Genomic DNA, 15,887 nt, shown 5'->3' with positions numbered 1-15,887 from the left:
ATTAAAAAGTTCTGGGAATGTGACTCCGTGGTAGAGCACTTGCCTAGCACATGTGAGGCTCTGGGTTCCATCCCCAGCACAACGACAAAAAGGAAGAAGTGGGTCGTTCAGGAGGTGATCATTCATGAGGGCGACCCTTACCAAAGAGGCTCCACACAGGGTGTGTTCCCTTTTGCTCTTCCACCTTTGCCGTGTGAAGACACAACGCCCAAGGTGCCATGGTGAAGCAGAGAGCAGACCTCCGCAGACACCACACCTACTGGCGTCTTGATCCTGAACTTCCCGGCCTCCAGAACTATGAGAAATAAATTTCCATCAGTTTTCAGTTCCTCGGTGTTGGTATTTTGTAACAGCAGCATCCTTTACCTCTTATTGGCGGGTGACAGTCCTCGGGCATCTTCATTCCACAGGCCTTCTACTAACGGCTCCCTGGCAGATTCACCCAGGCAAAACAGGGTACTAGAGTGAGCCCCAAGGAGATAGGTTTGTGAGTCCTGAGCTGACCAAGGTGGCTGGGGGAGGAAGAGAGTTTCATGCAGGAGAACAGATGTGGATGCTTGAAAAAGAGGAAGGTGTGGTGAGCTCCGGAAGAGAAGAGGCCACCTCGTGGCTAGGCTGCTTTTGTAGCTGAGCAGCTGCTCACGCACAATGCCACCTCCTTGTAATCTCTTATAACTCACCAAGGTCAGGACTGCCAGTGTGAGACGTGCAAATAAAAATGAAGGAATTTATCTTTCTTCCAACAATTTAGACACTTGTCCTCCCTGACAAATTTGGATTTTGTTTTTGTTTTCTGCAGTGCTGGGGATTGAAACCAGGGGCACTCTACCACAGAGCTACATCCCCAGCCCCTTTTTATTTTTATTTTGAGACAGGGTCTCGCTAAGTTGCTGAGGCTGGCCTTGAACTTGCCATCCTCCTGCCTCAGTCTCCCAAATCGCTGGGATTACAGGCGTGCACCATCAGCAAGGATTCCCGACAAACTCGTGAGCCTCATGACACCCACACTGAGGAGAGCAACAGGCAGATGGAGGATCTTTCTGTCTAGCTGCTGCCCAGGCTGTATTCACCTCTGGGCACAGTGAGCTCTAGAAGACCTGGAACCATCTCTAAGAGCAGGGATACCTTGGGCTGCTGCAGGACATAGCAGCTGGGGAAAGCTCACTGTAACAACTTCCTTCTCCCTGGGCTTTTTTGCATCTTTTCTGGCTTCCTGAAAAGGTGTGTGGGTGTGGGGCAGAGAAGAGGTGTTCCCGATTTAAATTATATCTATGCATCTATAAACCACATGTCCACTGAGTACCAGCTGATGCGCAGACTCAAAAGTGGAAGCTCAGTTAAACTAATGTCAGGGGAAAGGAAACCCTTCAGCTCCACCAAGGCCTACAGAAGCACGACCTGTCTGAGAAGAGCGATCCATGACGGCCACCAGGGATGGATGGAAGGACTCCTGCCCCTGTTACCTGAGGGTGAATTGGACTTGGGACACAGGCTCCACGTTATGCCTGGAGAACTAGGTCCATTTAGGGAATAAGGGGAATTTAACTCTTGCTTACACTAGAGGGTTCATATTTGCCCAGTCTTACTTCTTCAGCATACCAGCTAGGGCTGGATGAGTCTACCATAATACCACCCCCCTGAGGCTTGAAGACCAGTGGGAAGAGGGTCTTGCTGAAGGGTTCATGGTGGGCTGAGAGAAGGGCCTTAGTTTCATGAACTTATACCATTGACATAAGAACTGCACTTTCAGCCAAGTGTGGGGGTGCACACCTGTAACGCCAGTGATCCTGGAGGCTGAGACAGAAGGATAGCAAATTTGATGCCAATCTCAGTAACTTAGAGAGTATAAAAAAATTTTTTTTAAAGGGATGAGGCACAAGAGTTGTAGCTCAGTGAGAGAGTACCCCTGTGGGTTCAACCCCAAGCACCTCCCCACAAAAAAAGAAGAAAGAAAGAAAAAGAAAAAGAATTCCACTTTAGCTAGGCATGGTGGTGCACGCCTATAATCCCAGCAGCTCAAGAGGCTGAGGCAGGAGGATCATAAGTTCAAAGCCACCTCAGTAATTTAGTGAAGCTCTAAGAAACTCAATGAGATTCTTTCTCTAAATAAAATACAAAAATGGGCTGGGGATGTGGCTTGTGGTTAAGTGCCCCTAAGTTCAATCCCCAGTACCAAAAAAATAAAATAAAATAAAGAACTTCACTTTCTCACTTTCAACTCGGGAAGGAGAGACAGAGGCTCCCACTGGACCCATTCAGCACATGCCAAGTCCAGCTTGGACATAAGCAGATGTAAATGGAACTCCTGGGCCGTGACAGGTTCTGCATTTGAAAGTTATGATCCCACCATAGAAAATATCAGTAGCTGGACACAAGGAGGGCCTATGTGTCCCTACTCTGACAAGCTTGCCACCAAGCAGGGCCATTGCAATAAAAGCTAGTTTTAGCACAGGACAAATTTCATCAAATGCAGGACCCGTGTTGAATACCAGGTAAAATTAATCTTAAAACAACTCATTGGCTCAAAGAGAATTCTCTTTCTCTCTTCTTCCTGTAATACTCTGCAACCCCAAGCCAAAAAAAAAAAAAAAAATAGAAACATTCAGACAAGAGCAAAAGTGTCTCTCGCTTTTGTCCTCCTTGGGCACTCTCCCCACAGGGTGATGAGTCACAGGGGTTAGAGGATGTGTCCATCCAAAGCCCATACCCCACATTCTACACCACTCTTCAGAACCCAGGTTCCCAGAATTCCCTACCCAAAGGCCCTGGGCCCACTTCAGGCCTCTTCCCAGGGTCTGAGACCTGGGGATGGACAATTATTAGAGTTCCATGGCCTGAGGCATAACCAACAGAGAGCAGTTCATACAGAATAGGATATACAGACCGAGTGTCTTTAACTGCAGGGGAGTTGGGGAGGAGGGCAGAGAAGAGGGACTTGAGGTGAGGAGCTGGCTAAACTCTGAAGCAAGAATTCTAGATTCAAACTTGCTATTCTGGGTCCCATTGAATATATAGTTTTTTCAAAGAAAGTGGGTAGGACATATTCTATCTTACAGTTTCTTAGCTAGATTGGCAGCTTCTAAATATTTAGACGTATGGTAAGTGGGTCTCCTCTGAATTCTTACCCCAGCCTGCAAATGCTGGGACAGGCTTTCTGGAAGCAAACATAAAGAGTGAGCTCTCCTATGGTTAGATGGCAGGAGTCAAGGAGGGAGTGGTCTTAACCTTACTATCACATCAGGGGTCTCTACACGGATAGCATAATTCTTGGGCTTGCCAATTTTTATTCCTTAGTCATACAAGGCAATTAGTCTTACTAGATAATTCCCATCCAAAAAAAGAAAAAAAAAATGCAGGTGCCACTAAATCAAGAATTATTCTAACACTTTTTTTATACGAATTAAGCAATCTAAATTGTTGATACAGACTAGAACTAACTTGTGTTTTAGCCACTAATTAATGCATCCTAAAGAGTTAAAGCAGATTAGGATTAACTTGTTCACATATACATCACATTACTCATGCAGGAGTATTAAAAAGTAAGTGACCACAAACACAGCCTTACAGTTAAAGCCACCCCCTCAACCAGCCTCTCGGCCTTTGTTCCTAACCTGGAAGAACCCAAGAGCAGCAGCCCACAGCATGGGGAATCTACCAGGCCCTAGGAACTCAGAACACAGGGGCACGTCGGCTGCCAGATTACATCACTGTTTTAGGCAATTATTCACTCGGTAGGATTTAGGATTTGGGGTTCCAAGACATTTACTGCACAGTATTTACACAATGTCTTTCTTTCTGTGCCAGGTCTACATGTTAAGCAACTTCCCTTTATCTGTTCTTATGTTACAGGAGCTAAGAACTTTCTGTTGACATTCACTTAGGGGCTTTCCATAGGCAAGTCTGACCATGGCCCATCCCATGCTGATTTTCCAACTCTTTGCTCTTCATATAAACTTGAGTTCCTCTAATAATTGTTCTTCAGCTTTCTCAGGAAATAATGCGAATGCAACACTGAGCTCAAGAGGCAGGATCAGAACTAAAACTTGTGACATTCAAAATCCTGGAGTTCAATTCATACTTCTTAAAGTCTATTAAAACCCCACATAAATAAACTGCAAGAAAATCTTTATCATTTAGCACTTAGGAGTAAGCAGATATAAATCCTAGTTTATGGATGGAAAAATTTTTCTTTTTCTTTTTTTTTTTTTTTTTTGTAGCTTCACTTAACTTCTGTTTCATCCTTCATTTTACCAAAGGAGTCAAAAGTTTTGTCTCAATCCATTCAGGATTATCTCTTTGGGGCATTAAGAGGTAGGGGTCTGTGTGTGTGTGTGTGTGTGTGTGTGTGTGTGTGTGTGTGTGTGTGTGTCTAATCCCCAGTCATTTGTCCACATTGGATTGGCATCTACTCAAATCACCATTGTCACATTGCCTTGGACATCCATGCAGATGGCAGCCTTGCTCCCACCCAATAGGTCCATTAAAACCAGCCACTCTTTCCCTTTCCTTCTGAGAAGCATGGGAGCCATTCTGTTGCTCTCAATCCACACTGGGATGCGGGAACTCTGTTAGGCTAATCTACATCCTAGATAGACACCAAATCCATTTCTTTAAGATCTTCCCAGCTTCCTAGGGTTCCATCTTGAAGAAACAGTTTCTCCCTCTTCATTCTCACAAGCTAGTGAGTTCTATCACCAACTCTTTCATACACCTGAAACACACAATCCCACTTTCAAGAATCCCTCAATGCTAGGCATGGTGGTGCACGCCTGTAATCCCAGCAACTCAGGAAGGCTGAGAGGTAGGAGGTTTGTAACCTCAGCAACTTAGCGAGATCTTATGCAACTTAATGAGACCTTGTCTCAAAATTAAAAAAAAAAAAAAGGACTGAGAATGTAGCTCAATGGTAAAGCATCCCTGGGCTCAATCCTATTACCAAAAAAAAGAACCAGAGTATCATTAAAAATGAGACAGATTTTGGGCCTGGGGTTGTGGCTCAGTGGTAGAGCGCAGGCCTGAGACACAGGGTTCGATCCTTAGCACCACATAAAAGTAAAATAAAGATATTGTGTCCACCTACAACTAAAAAATAAATATTTTTTAAAAAATGAGACAGATTTCAACATTAGCTTGCTCTCCTCCAAGACCTGCAAGTTACCTGGCTCCTTTATCCCTGTTGGATCTGGGGTTCTCTTTCCCAAAACATGGCATGAGTATCCCCTTCAGGAAGTCCTTCCTCATGTCTCTGATCCTATTCTGGTCATACCATGGCTTGAGCAAGTAGGTCCTATCTGTGTTACAGTTGTATGTGATCATATCATTTCTTCCTGTCTTCCGTCCAATTCCACTGGACATCCCTTGTAGTAATCCCTAACCCTTTAGCACAATGGTCTGCGTACAGAGGAATCTAATCTTGCAGTTTGATTTCTGGATCCCTTCCTTGACCCTGGATAATCATTTATCAGTAAACAAATTAGCCAAGAATCAGCCAAGGTTTCCATAGTGAATCATTTTTTCATTTCCACAGCTGGAAAAAAAATAAAATAAACAGTACACACCACTTTCCTTTCAAAGAGGAATTTCAATAGAGGCCTGTGGTCAGAACATCAGTGGCAGATCAAGTCTGAGAGTTTTGACATGTTTAATTCTGGAAAGACAATCAACTTTTATTTTGATTCTGTGTTCCTCTACATTCCTTTAGGTTAAAAGTGTAAAAGTTAAAAAAAAAAAAAGGGGATCAGAATATTGGCAACAACAATGATAAGTAAACATCATCACTGGCTGAGCGCCCATCAGCAGACCTGCTGGGAGCTAAGCCCCACCTCACTCTCTGGGGCACCAGAGAAGAGTGAAAACTCTGCCCACAAGAGGCCAAGGCTGCTTATGTCTCTTGCAGTAGCTGCTGTCCCCTTGATGTCCAACACCCTCTTCCCACCTCTGCCTGAGGAGCAGCTGGGAGGGCCCTGCCTCTGGCCAACCTCGGTCCCCTGTTCCCAAGTTGGTAGCAGCTCAGCCCTAGGAAGCTTTGCCAGAAACGGAGCTTCTTTCCCTCTGTCACCTCCCCATCCTCACCCCACGCCCACTCCACCCTCACCCCACCTTTACCAGCCCCACCTGCAGCCTTACCAGACACTGAAGGTGACTTTCCCCTCTCTCTACCACAGGTTTGGACATGGGGTTCGGAGTCAGGCCATGGTACATTTGACCCCACCTATACCATTTTCTTCTCTTTGCTGAAACTCAATTTTGTCATCCCAAAAAAATGGAAATAAAAATACTTGTGTTATGGTGTGGTGAGGATTAAGTAGTAATGTTGATAATAATGATAGCATCTGTGATGACCAAGGGACATCTACAAGCCAGGAGTCATGCAGTGTTTCATACATTTTCTTAAAGACCAACATGGTGCCTGGCCAGAGCATGTGGTTGAAAGCTTTCTTCCTCCTCTTCTTCCTTCTTCCTTCTCCTTCCTCCCTTCCCTAAGGAACACAGTACCCAGGGGAGGGAGGGGTGTCTGCTCTGTTATGGAAGTTTTATCTTCTCATAGTAACGACTTTCCTTCTTCCACAGACCACCCAGGTGCACCCAGGCCCCCAGACTCTCCACCCACAGGAAGAAGGGGATCTCTTCCCTCTCCTGTCAGAGCCGCCTGCTCAACAACGCAGTTCAATTTCTGGTCCCAGATCTATTCCCACTTTGGAGCTCTGCTCCTGGTGCCCCATTTCCTCCAGGAAACATGGATTTTAGTAGGAAGATACTTAAGTATCTGTCACTGCTGAGGTGTGCTGGGATGAGATGGGTGCCTATGAACAAACGCACAGAGGTGTTGGTCAGGACCTGTAGAGAGGCAAGGAAGAGCTGCTCAGCAGCCTCGCTGAGACAAGGGACATGTTTACACCAGAGCCAGGGTCCAGAGCAGCAGAAGCTGACGGAGATTCTTGAGAGAATAGCCCAGAGTGAGTTGGCCACCTGAAGGCCCACATACTTAGATGGCCTGTCACTGGAGATAAGGCCAGCTCTCTGTTCTCCTGAACCACACCCAGCAGGTGCCCTTCCCCTGAGAACACATTCTTTCCCTTCCAGAAGGACAGACAGGCTGCTTGTGCCAGGCACGCTGCAAAACACCTGCAGAAAACAGAAAACCTGCCCTTGAGGAGTGAAGTCTCCATGGAGCAGAAGGGCAGAAGCCAGCTAAGCATAATGCCCATCCCATCCTGAGAGAGGCCACCAAGGGGCCCCTGGAAAAGGGAAGCCATACCCCAGACTCAGGGAAAGGGCCCTGCAGAACACCAAGAGCTTGCGGTGCGTGATTCCCAGAAGGATGAAGTTCTAGAACCTTTGCTTAGACCTCCTACAATTGGAACCGCCATTGCTTCGAGCAGGTTGTGTAACAGGGAATTTGTTTGGAACCAAAAGACAAAGTCGTGACACAGCCGGTGTGCACCCCGTTCTCCTCTGGGAGCTGCCCTCCCACACAGGCCTTGCACCGAGGCAAACCGTGCCCCCCACTACCCAGGTCTCCCTGGGGAAGCCCCCTACATGGTGTATTTTACATCCAGCCTCGTCCCCTGTGCCACTCCATCTAAACCTTTTCCCTGAGGACTGCAGTGTTAAAAGTCCTGGCTCTGAAGTCAGACAGCCTAGGTGAGCGACCTTAACTCCACAGGAACTCAGTTTCCTTATCTGCAAAATGGAGAATGACATCTATTTCATAGCTACTCTGGGGATTAAATGGGGGGGAGTCAAAGCACCCAGCATCTTTCAATAAAAATTAATTATAGTATCATATTAATTATTATGCTTGACTTACTAATCACAGAGTATTTTCCTCAAATTCTAAAAACAGAAAAAAATTTCAGAGTAAGTTGCACTGCCCAACACATACATAATAAAGTTGTCATGAGAGAAGTCTATGGATTTGGTAGGGATTTTCTCATTGTTATCATTTCAGTATATATTTACATTGATAAGGTGTATCCCTAAAACATTTGTAATCTATTATTTAAACACCTCGAAAGCCTGAAGTCATAATAAAATAATATAATTCAACTATATTTTAGTTATCTGCACATTTTGTATGCACCATTTCTTGGCATATCTCAAAATTAATAACATTTATTTATAAAGTTGAAAGCATCTTGTTCACTGTAGAAGATTTCAAATAAAAAGCATAAAAGAGGAAATAAAAATTACCCATATTACCACCACCTAGATGTACTCACTGTTAATATTTTAATTTATTCCTATAAGTGCATGTGCCTGTAATCCCAGCTATTCAGGAGACTGAAGCCAGAGGAACACAAGTTCAAGGCCAACCTGGGCAACATAGCAAGACCACAACTAAAATAAATAAATAAGTGAAAATTCAAATTAATTGAGTCAGATACAGTGGTGTATACCTGTAGTCCCACTACTCAGGAGGCTAACTTGAGCCCAGGAGCTTGGGAGGCTGAGACAGGAGGATTGCAAGTTTGAGGCCAGCCTCAGCAACTTAGCTTATACCCTAAGTGACTCTTATAGTATTATATTAATTATTGTGCTTGACTTAATGGACACAGAGTATTTCCTTAGTGAGACCTTATCTCAAAATAGAAAACAAAAAGCACTCCTGGGTTCAAGCCCTAGTATGAAAAAAAAAAAAACACTGAATACATAGTTTCTGAACTCATTTCAACTGTCATATAATGAGAATTTACCATATCATTAGTCTTTTAAGACATTATCTTTACACTTACATAATATTCCACAACAAATCTATGATGTGATTAACCTGATCGCTTACTTCATTCAGTTGGGTTCTTAAATCACTTCTTATTGTTCCCCATCTTAATGTGGAGAGACATCTTTATGCATAAATCTGTGTGTGCTTCTCTGATTATTTCCTCGATTTCCTTAGGTCTTATGGCAACCTATTGTTCAAAAAAGATCTATTTACAATATTGAAAGAACTGAACACTCTCTTCAACTGTTTCCACCCATTATTATTGTTGTTTTTACTTATGTATCTCCAGTGGTAAGATACTTGCTGAAGAAATATGTTTAATTATAGAGTTCTGACCCAGAATCACTAGAGATATCACATAATATAGTATATGCACGATATTTCCTTTCTAAAATTAAAAAATCTGACCCTAAGGTTTTCGTCCAAAATGATGGCTCTTCATCATGTTTATTTGTAACCAAGTTGGTGAGTTTTAACACTTGTGCCCTAAAGACTGATTCAGTGGTCTTCCAAATATTTGTTTTGACTGTTTAATGCATTCTAGTAAATTCCTAGGAAGTTGTAAGAATGGTTCAGAAAGGTCTTGTGTACCCTTCATTTTCCCCAATGCTAACATCTGGTACAAGCCAGGACACTGGCATTGGTGTGACCCACAGATGAAACTAATTTTACACACACTCATTTGTGTTTCTATGCAACTTTATCACCTGTATAGATTTATGTAGCCACAACCACAATCAAGATGCAGAACTGTCCCATAACCAAAAATTTGTATTCCACCTCATTTCTTGCCCCATCTTTACCTCTGCCCACCCCCCAGTAATTTTTTAGTCCCCAGGAAGAACCTCACAAAGAGATCTAAGGCATGTCTTTCCCATCCCAGCCTGCTTGGTGCTATCACTTCTAGGGCTCCCTAGGGAAGCTTAGTATGATCTCCTCTGAGATCACTCTTCTAATACCTGTGCTCTACTGCCCAGGCTTCTGCCTCCAGGATCTACCATAGTCAAGAAACCTTAAACAGGTCAAATGGGGCAGTGAGGTCACTCATTTACATAATTGTGACTGGACGTCCTGTAAGAAATGAGGACACTGTCCATTCTCCAGCTCAGTGTCATCTTTTGCCACATGAGTCCCAAAGCAGAATTGCAACTGCCTAAATTATATATACTCTCTTCTTCCTGACTGCAGATTCCTTGTCTTTGGAGACCAGATATAAGCCCTTGGGCTGGGCTGAGCAGTTACTGCCTGCTGTAGTTTGAATGGTTGTTGTGAGCCATCCTTGAGCTGTGTGTGTGAGGTGTGTACATTTGAGCATATGAGGGGACCAGTCTGGCATTGCACACTGATTGGGCTGTGCGACACAGTGTGACTTCCTCTCACTCTGCCTGCCTGTGATCCCACACAGCACCTGAGGTGGGTGTGACTAGCCAAGGTGTCAATCAATCTGCTGACCACAAGACACCATCAAGCAAGACTCCACCTTTCAAATAATGTCTTCTCCCAATAAATAGGGGGTTTCGGGTGTGCTCGTTCTCTTGTCTCTAGCCTCCTTTGCTCCCCTTTCCCTCCAGTGGGGGAGCTGACCCCTGAGGTCGCAGAGCCATCCCTGACCCCCCAAAAAGGTATTTTGTGTCTGAGTAGTCTTTTTGTTGTCATCTGTGCAGGATGTGGGCAATAAATGGTCCCCCGAAATTCATGTGTTGGAAACTTAATGCCCAACTCAGTTTCGGAAGTATGAGCTAAGTAGGTGTCTATCAACGGATGAATGGATAGAGAAAGTGTGGTATATATACATAACAGAGTTTTATTCCGCCATAGAGAAAAGTGCATGATGGCATTTTCAGGAAAATGGATAGAACTAGAGACCATGCCGTTAAGTATAATAAGTCAAACTCAGATATTTGAGGATCGTATGTTTTCTCTCATATGTAGAAGCTGGAGAGGAAAAGGAAAATAAAGATGGGGGTAGAAAGATTAAGTCTTGAGGACTCTGCCCTTGTGACTGGATGGTCATTATTGCAGGAGTGGATTAGGAGATGATCTGTTATCTTGAGAGTGAATTTATTATAAAAGCAAATGTGGCTGTTTCTTGCTCTCAGAAGCTCACTCATCATGTGATCCTACCGCCATGTTATGACACAACAAGAAGGCCTTTACCATATACGGCCCTTGATCTTGACTCTCCAGCCTGCAGAGCCATGGGCCAGTAAATTTCTGTTCTTTAAGAATTACCCACACACAGCCAAATCAATGTTTATAGCAGCACAATTCACAATAGCTAAACTGTGGAACCAACCTAGATGCCCTTCAATAGATGAATGGATAAAAAAAATGTGGCATATATACACAATGGAGTATTACTCAGCAATAAAAGAGAATAAAATCACGGCATTTGCAGGTAAATGGATGGAGTTAGAGAAGATAATACTAAGTGAAGTTAGCCAATCCCAAAAAACCAAATGCCGAATGTTTTCTTTGATATAAGGAGGCTGATTCATAGTGGGATAGAGAGAGAGAGAGCATGGGAGGAATAGATGAATTCTAGATAGAGCAGAGGGGTTGGAGGGGAAGGGAGGGGGCATGGGGTTAGAAATAATGGTTGAATGTGATGATCATTATTATCCAAAGTACATGTATAAAGACACAAATTGTTGTGATATACTTTGTATGCAACCAGAGATAGGAAAAAAATTGTGCTTTTTATGTATAATAATCATAATGAATTCCACTGCCATATATAAATTTAAAAATAAATAAATAAAAAGAACCACCCACTTTCAGGCATTCTGTTATAACTGCAGAAAACTGATTTAAACAATGCCCTTCCTCCTGATTTCTCTACCTGTGTTCCTCAGGGGGCCTCTATTCAATAGTTCTTCCTCATGGTTCTCGGTTCTCCTAGGTAAGTAGATACCTGGGTTGGGAGACCTCACTGCAAACTCATTAGATGTGAGCAAGCTAAACTGCAAGTCTAAACAATTTAGACTTAGCTTTGAGAACCCCATTTCCTTCAGGACCCATTAGACAGTATTTAAGGGGGAAAAAAAGTGCTGGGAGGGCAACACAGAGGTAGAGGACTTGTCTAGAGTGTGCAAGGCCCTGAGTGGATTCCCAACACACACACACACACACACACACACACACACAATGAAATAGCCAACTTGAGTTCAAAGAATAAGTCATCAGTTTAGTACATCCATAATCTCATTCAAAATAAAAGTTTCACTGAGTGTTATGGTTTAGATCGTGAGGTGTCACCCAAAAGCTCATGAGTGAGACAATGCAAGAAGGTTTAGAGGAGAAATGATTAGGTTATGAGAGCCTTAACACAATCAGTGCATTCATCCCCTGACAGGGATGAACTGGGTAGTAACTGAAGTCAGATGGGGCGTGGCTGGAGGAGATGGGTCATTGTGGGCGTGCCCTTGGGGTGTATATTTTGTGCTTATTGGGCAGAGCTCTCTCCTCCCTCCCTCCCTCCCTCCCTCCTTCCCCCCCCCTCTACTTTCTGGTGTGATGTTCTGAGCCTCTTTTCTCCATCACACTCTTCTGCTATGATGTTCTGCCTCACCTCCTTTCCCAAAGAATGGAGTTGGCCATCCATGGACTAAGACCTCTGAAACCATGAATCCCCAAATAAACTTTTCCTCCTCTAATTGCTCCTGTCAGGTCTTTTGGTCACGGCAATGAAAAAGCTACTAAAACATTGAGTCTAGCTTTGTTTAAAAGTGTTTGATGTCTAAAGAAGGTAATAATCCTCTCTCCTTCCTCTACCATCTAATGTAAGAAGTATTAATGGTAATTAACTTGGTGTGAATATTTATACATTTGCTAAGGAAATTTAAGTTATAGAATAGCAAAAGATCGCAACTTAGAACAGGAACTAACATCCCAAAATGAAGAGCTTCATGACCTCTTGCAGGAGAGGGTAACATGTTGCCTCATGTTAGGCAAAAGCTGCGATTGTCTATCTGGGCATTAAACATGATTAAAAGAAGTGCATGTGAATGCCAAATCAACAAGAAATAGGCTGTGGTGGATTTCTAACCATAACCACTGAGATTAAACAGGAACTGTATTTCCAAGAATTCCTTTTCCTGTATTGTTCTAGGTTAGAGTTGACCATAAGAGACATTTTGCATAAGATTTTGGAAGGTAGGTGTGAAGAAGTATTCTCCACACCCTGAACAGCCAGTGCTGGGGGGAGCACTGAGCAGACGGGCTGGCCCAGCCTGTTGGTACAGGACAGCACAGAACCCACAACTCCTCCAGCTCCCACAATATCTCCTCCAATGGTTTCTCTGCATCCTGGGCTAGGTGGCTAGGTGCAAGCACAGCTTTGTGGCAAAGAATGCCAGCTTCTCCTGCAGGTCACAGAAGAATCAAGTTTGGAGTTGATAAGAGAGACACATAGTTTCCAGTTAGCTCTTGTGGATTTTAGATGTTCTTGTGGGTCCCTGTTTGTTGTTGCTCTGCGTTGTTTTGACCTTGTTCTTATCCATACCCTTCTCAAATGTCCATCTGGCTGACCCATGAGGACTTCAGGCTCAACACCAGACACTGCAGGGTCAGAGACACCCATAGACTGCCTCCCCCAGCCTCCATAAAGGCAAAGATAAGGCTCCTAGATCCCCTATTCCTATCACTCACAGCAACTCTGCATCAAACCCTGACTAATACAGAATTAATATTGATTACTTCACAGAAGCTATAACCAACTGAACTTGGGTTTTTTTTTTTATTGAACAGAAGATCAGGTTTTAATTGTATATTGATTAAAGTGGTAAAAGATGAGAAAGAAATAAAAATGCCTCGTAAAGATGCATGGAAATACATATTTTCTGCCCTGAAAAATAAATCCTCAGTAATGTTAAGTCCTTCAACTCTGACACTCAAATGTCCTGCCTGTTATTTGGAGAGAAAACATCTTTACAAATGCTAATCATTTATTTATTCAACCAAGTAGGTGTTGTTTTTTTGTTTTTTTTGGGTTTTTTTGGTACTAGAGATTGAACCCAGGGGCACTTAACCTCTGAGCCACATTCCCAGACCTTTTTTGTATTTTTTTAGAGACTGAGTCTCACTGAGTTCTTAGTGCCTCACTAAGTTGCTGAGGTTGGTTTTAAACTCGCAATCCTCCTGCCTCAGCCTCCGGAGTTGCTGGGATTACAGGCATGCCCAGCCAACTAGGTATTTTTTACTTCTCAGAAATGTCTGCCCCACACAATATGCCCCACTAAGACTCAAATACATACCAGGTATGGTTCAGGAAAATTACTTAGGCATTTTCTTTTCTCCCCCTGAACCTGATCCCGATATCCTTTCACTTGGTCTCCCAAACTCCAAACTCCAAGTTCTGAGGCTCTGACTCAGACCCCTGCTTGGAACCTGCTGGTTTCATGTTCACGGTGCACATCCTGATGTCCAGACCCCTGTCCTCCTTCAGGTCCTTCAGGTCTTCGATAGTTCCCTGGTCTTGGCAGGTGCTCATAACCCCAGCTCCTACCTTTGCCTACCTGGACAGCAATTCCTAATGAGAAGGAACGTGGTCGACATCCAGGTACCACACTCTCAAGCCAACAACCTGGAGAGGGAGAAAATTCACATACAGAAAGACAAAACAGGCATCTGAGAAGTCTTGGAAAGCATGGTCCCTTCTATCCAGTGCAAGGTAATCAGGGGAAGCTTCCTGGATTAGGTGGTCTTTGAAGGACTACTAAAAATTCAGCATAACCCCGGCTATATTCCAAGGTACAGGGATGAGTTGGCACTACGGCTTGAAGTGTCCCCCAGAGTTCAAGTGTGGGAGACTTCATCCACAATCCAACTGTGTTGGGAGACAGAGCCTACCAAAGAGGTAGAGAGCCCTCATGAGTGGGCTAATGTTGTCATCAAAGGTGTGGATTAGTTATCACAAGAGTGAGCTTTTACAAAAGTATACTCAGCCCCCTTGTGCTCTCTTGGACTCTCTCTCCCTTTCACCTTCTGCCATCAGGTGGTGCAGCCAGAAGGCCCTTTCCAGATGCAGCCCCTTGATCTTGGAAGACTCAGCCTTCAGAACTATAAGAAATAGACCTCTGTTCTTCATAAATTACCCAGTCTCAGGTATTTGGTTATAGCAATACAAAACAGACTAAAACAATTGGGAAGGTAGGAGAAGAAAAATGCCTTGGATAATAGAAAAAGCCAGAGAGTTGAGACATGAGAATTTTGAGACAAAAATTGATTCAATGATTAAAAATAGTGCAGAGAAAACATTAGGAAATACAAACAAGTTTCCCTTTTCTCTCTTAAAAGAACTGGGGAAGCTATGACCACCTCTAGTTTGTTAATTGTCTTTCATAAATGTCTTGCTGAGGTGACAAACATCATTGCAGCGAATGAGAGGAAAACTGGGGTGAACATAAAGGCTGGTAGTGTCACTTCCAAATTAAGAAGGCGCCATTTTCACAAGGACAAGACAGAAGTCCCATTGCAGGCTTTGTCAGGTCAGGGAAGTACACGCCTCTCCAGGACTCCATGAACACTCTCCATAGACACCTTGCTGGTGAACATTGCCTGAGAATGAATTTTTGAATGAATAAATAATATATATATATATATATATATATATTTTAAAAACTTCCCCAGGAAAACACACAGAGGAAAAAAAATTATTGAAGATATTTTTGTCATAAGTAAATATAGCATCACCTCTTTCTGAGAACTTATGACTTTGGTGATTTTTCTAATAAAAAATACAACTTGAAAGACATGAGAAAAATCACTATTCTCTGAAAAAAAAAAACTGTTCTGACTACGTTTCTATAGACAATCATGCTCTCCTTAGGATGCTCTGGCTAGGAAGATGAAACAAACCTAGAACATTTGAGGCTTCTCTGACAGATATCATTCTAGTCAATACAACTGGAGACATTCTCTGTACCCTCACTATTTAAACAAACTCCATCTGGAAATTTCCTCATTCGTGCTAATAAAACAGTTACTCTCAGATTCATCAGACTAATTAAGTAAACTAGAGATAAATTACGTCTAGGTTTACCATAGCCCGCAAAATCACTATGATCCACCTCAGAATAAGCAAATCCTGATGCTGTGTCCTCAGAACACTGTACCTGGAAATGGAACAACCAAGTGGAAAGTTCCAGAAATGGAGGGGACACAG

Source organism: Ictidomys tridecemlineatus, chromosome 8, assembly GCF_052094955.1.
Source record: "Ictidomys tridecemlineatus isolate mIctTri1 chromosome 8, mIctTri1.hap1, whole genome shotgun sequence".
Taxonomy (NCBI): domain Eukaryota; kingdom Metazoa; phylum Chordata; class Mammalia; order Rodentia; family Sciuridae; genus Ictidomys; species Ictidomys tridecemlineatus.
The sequence above is the reverse complement of the archived record's forward strand: the minus strand, read 5'-3'. Positions refer to the sequence as shown.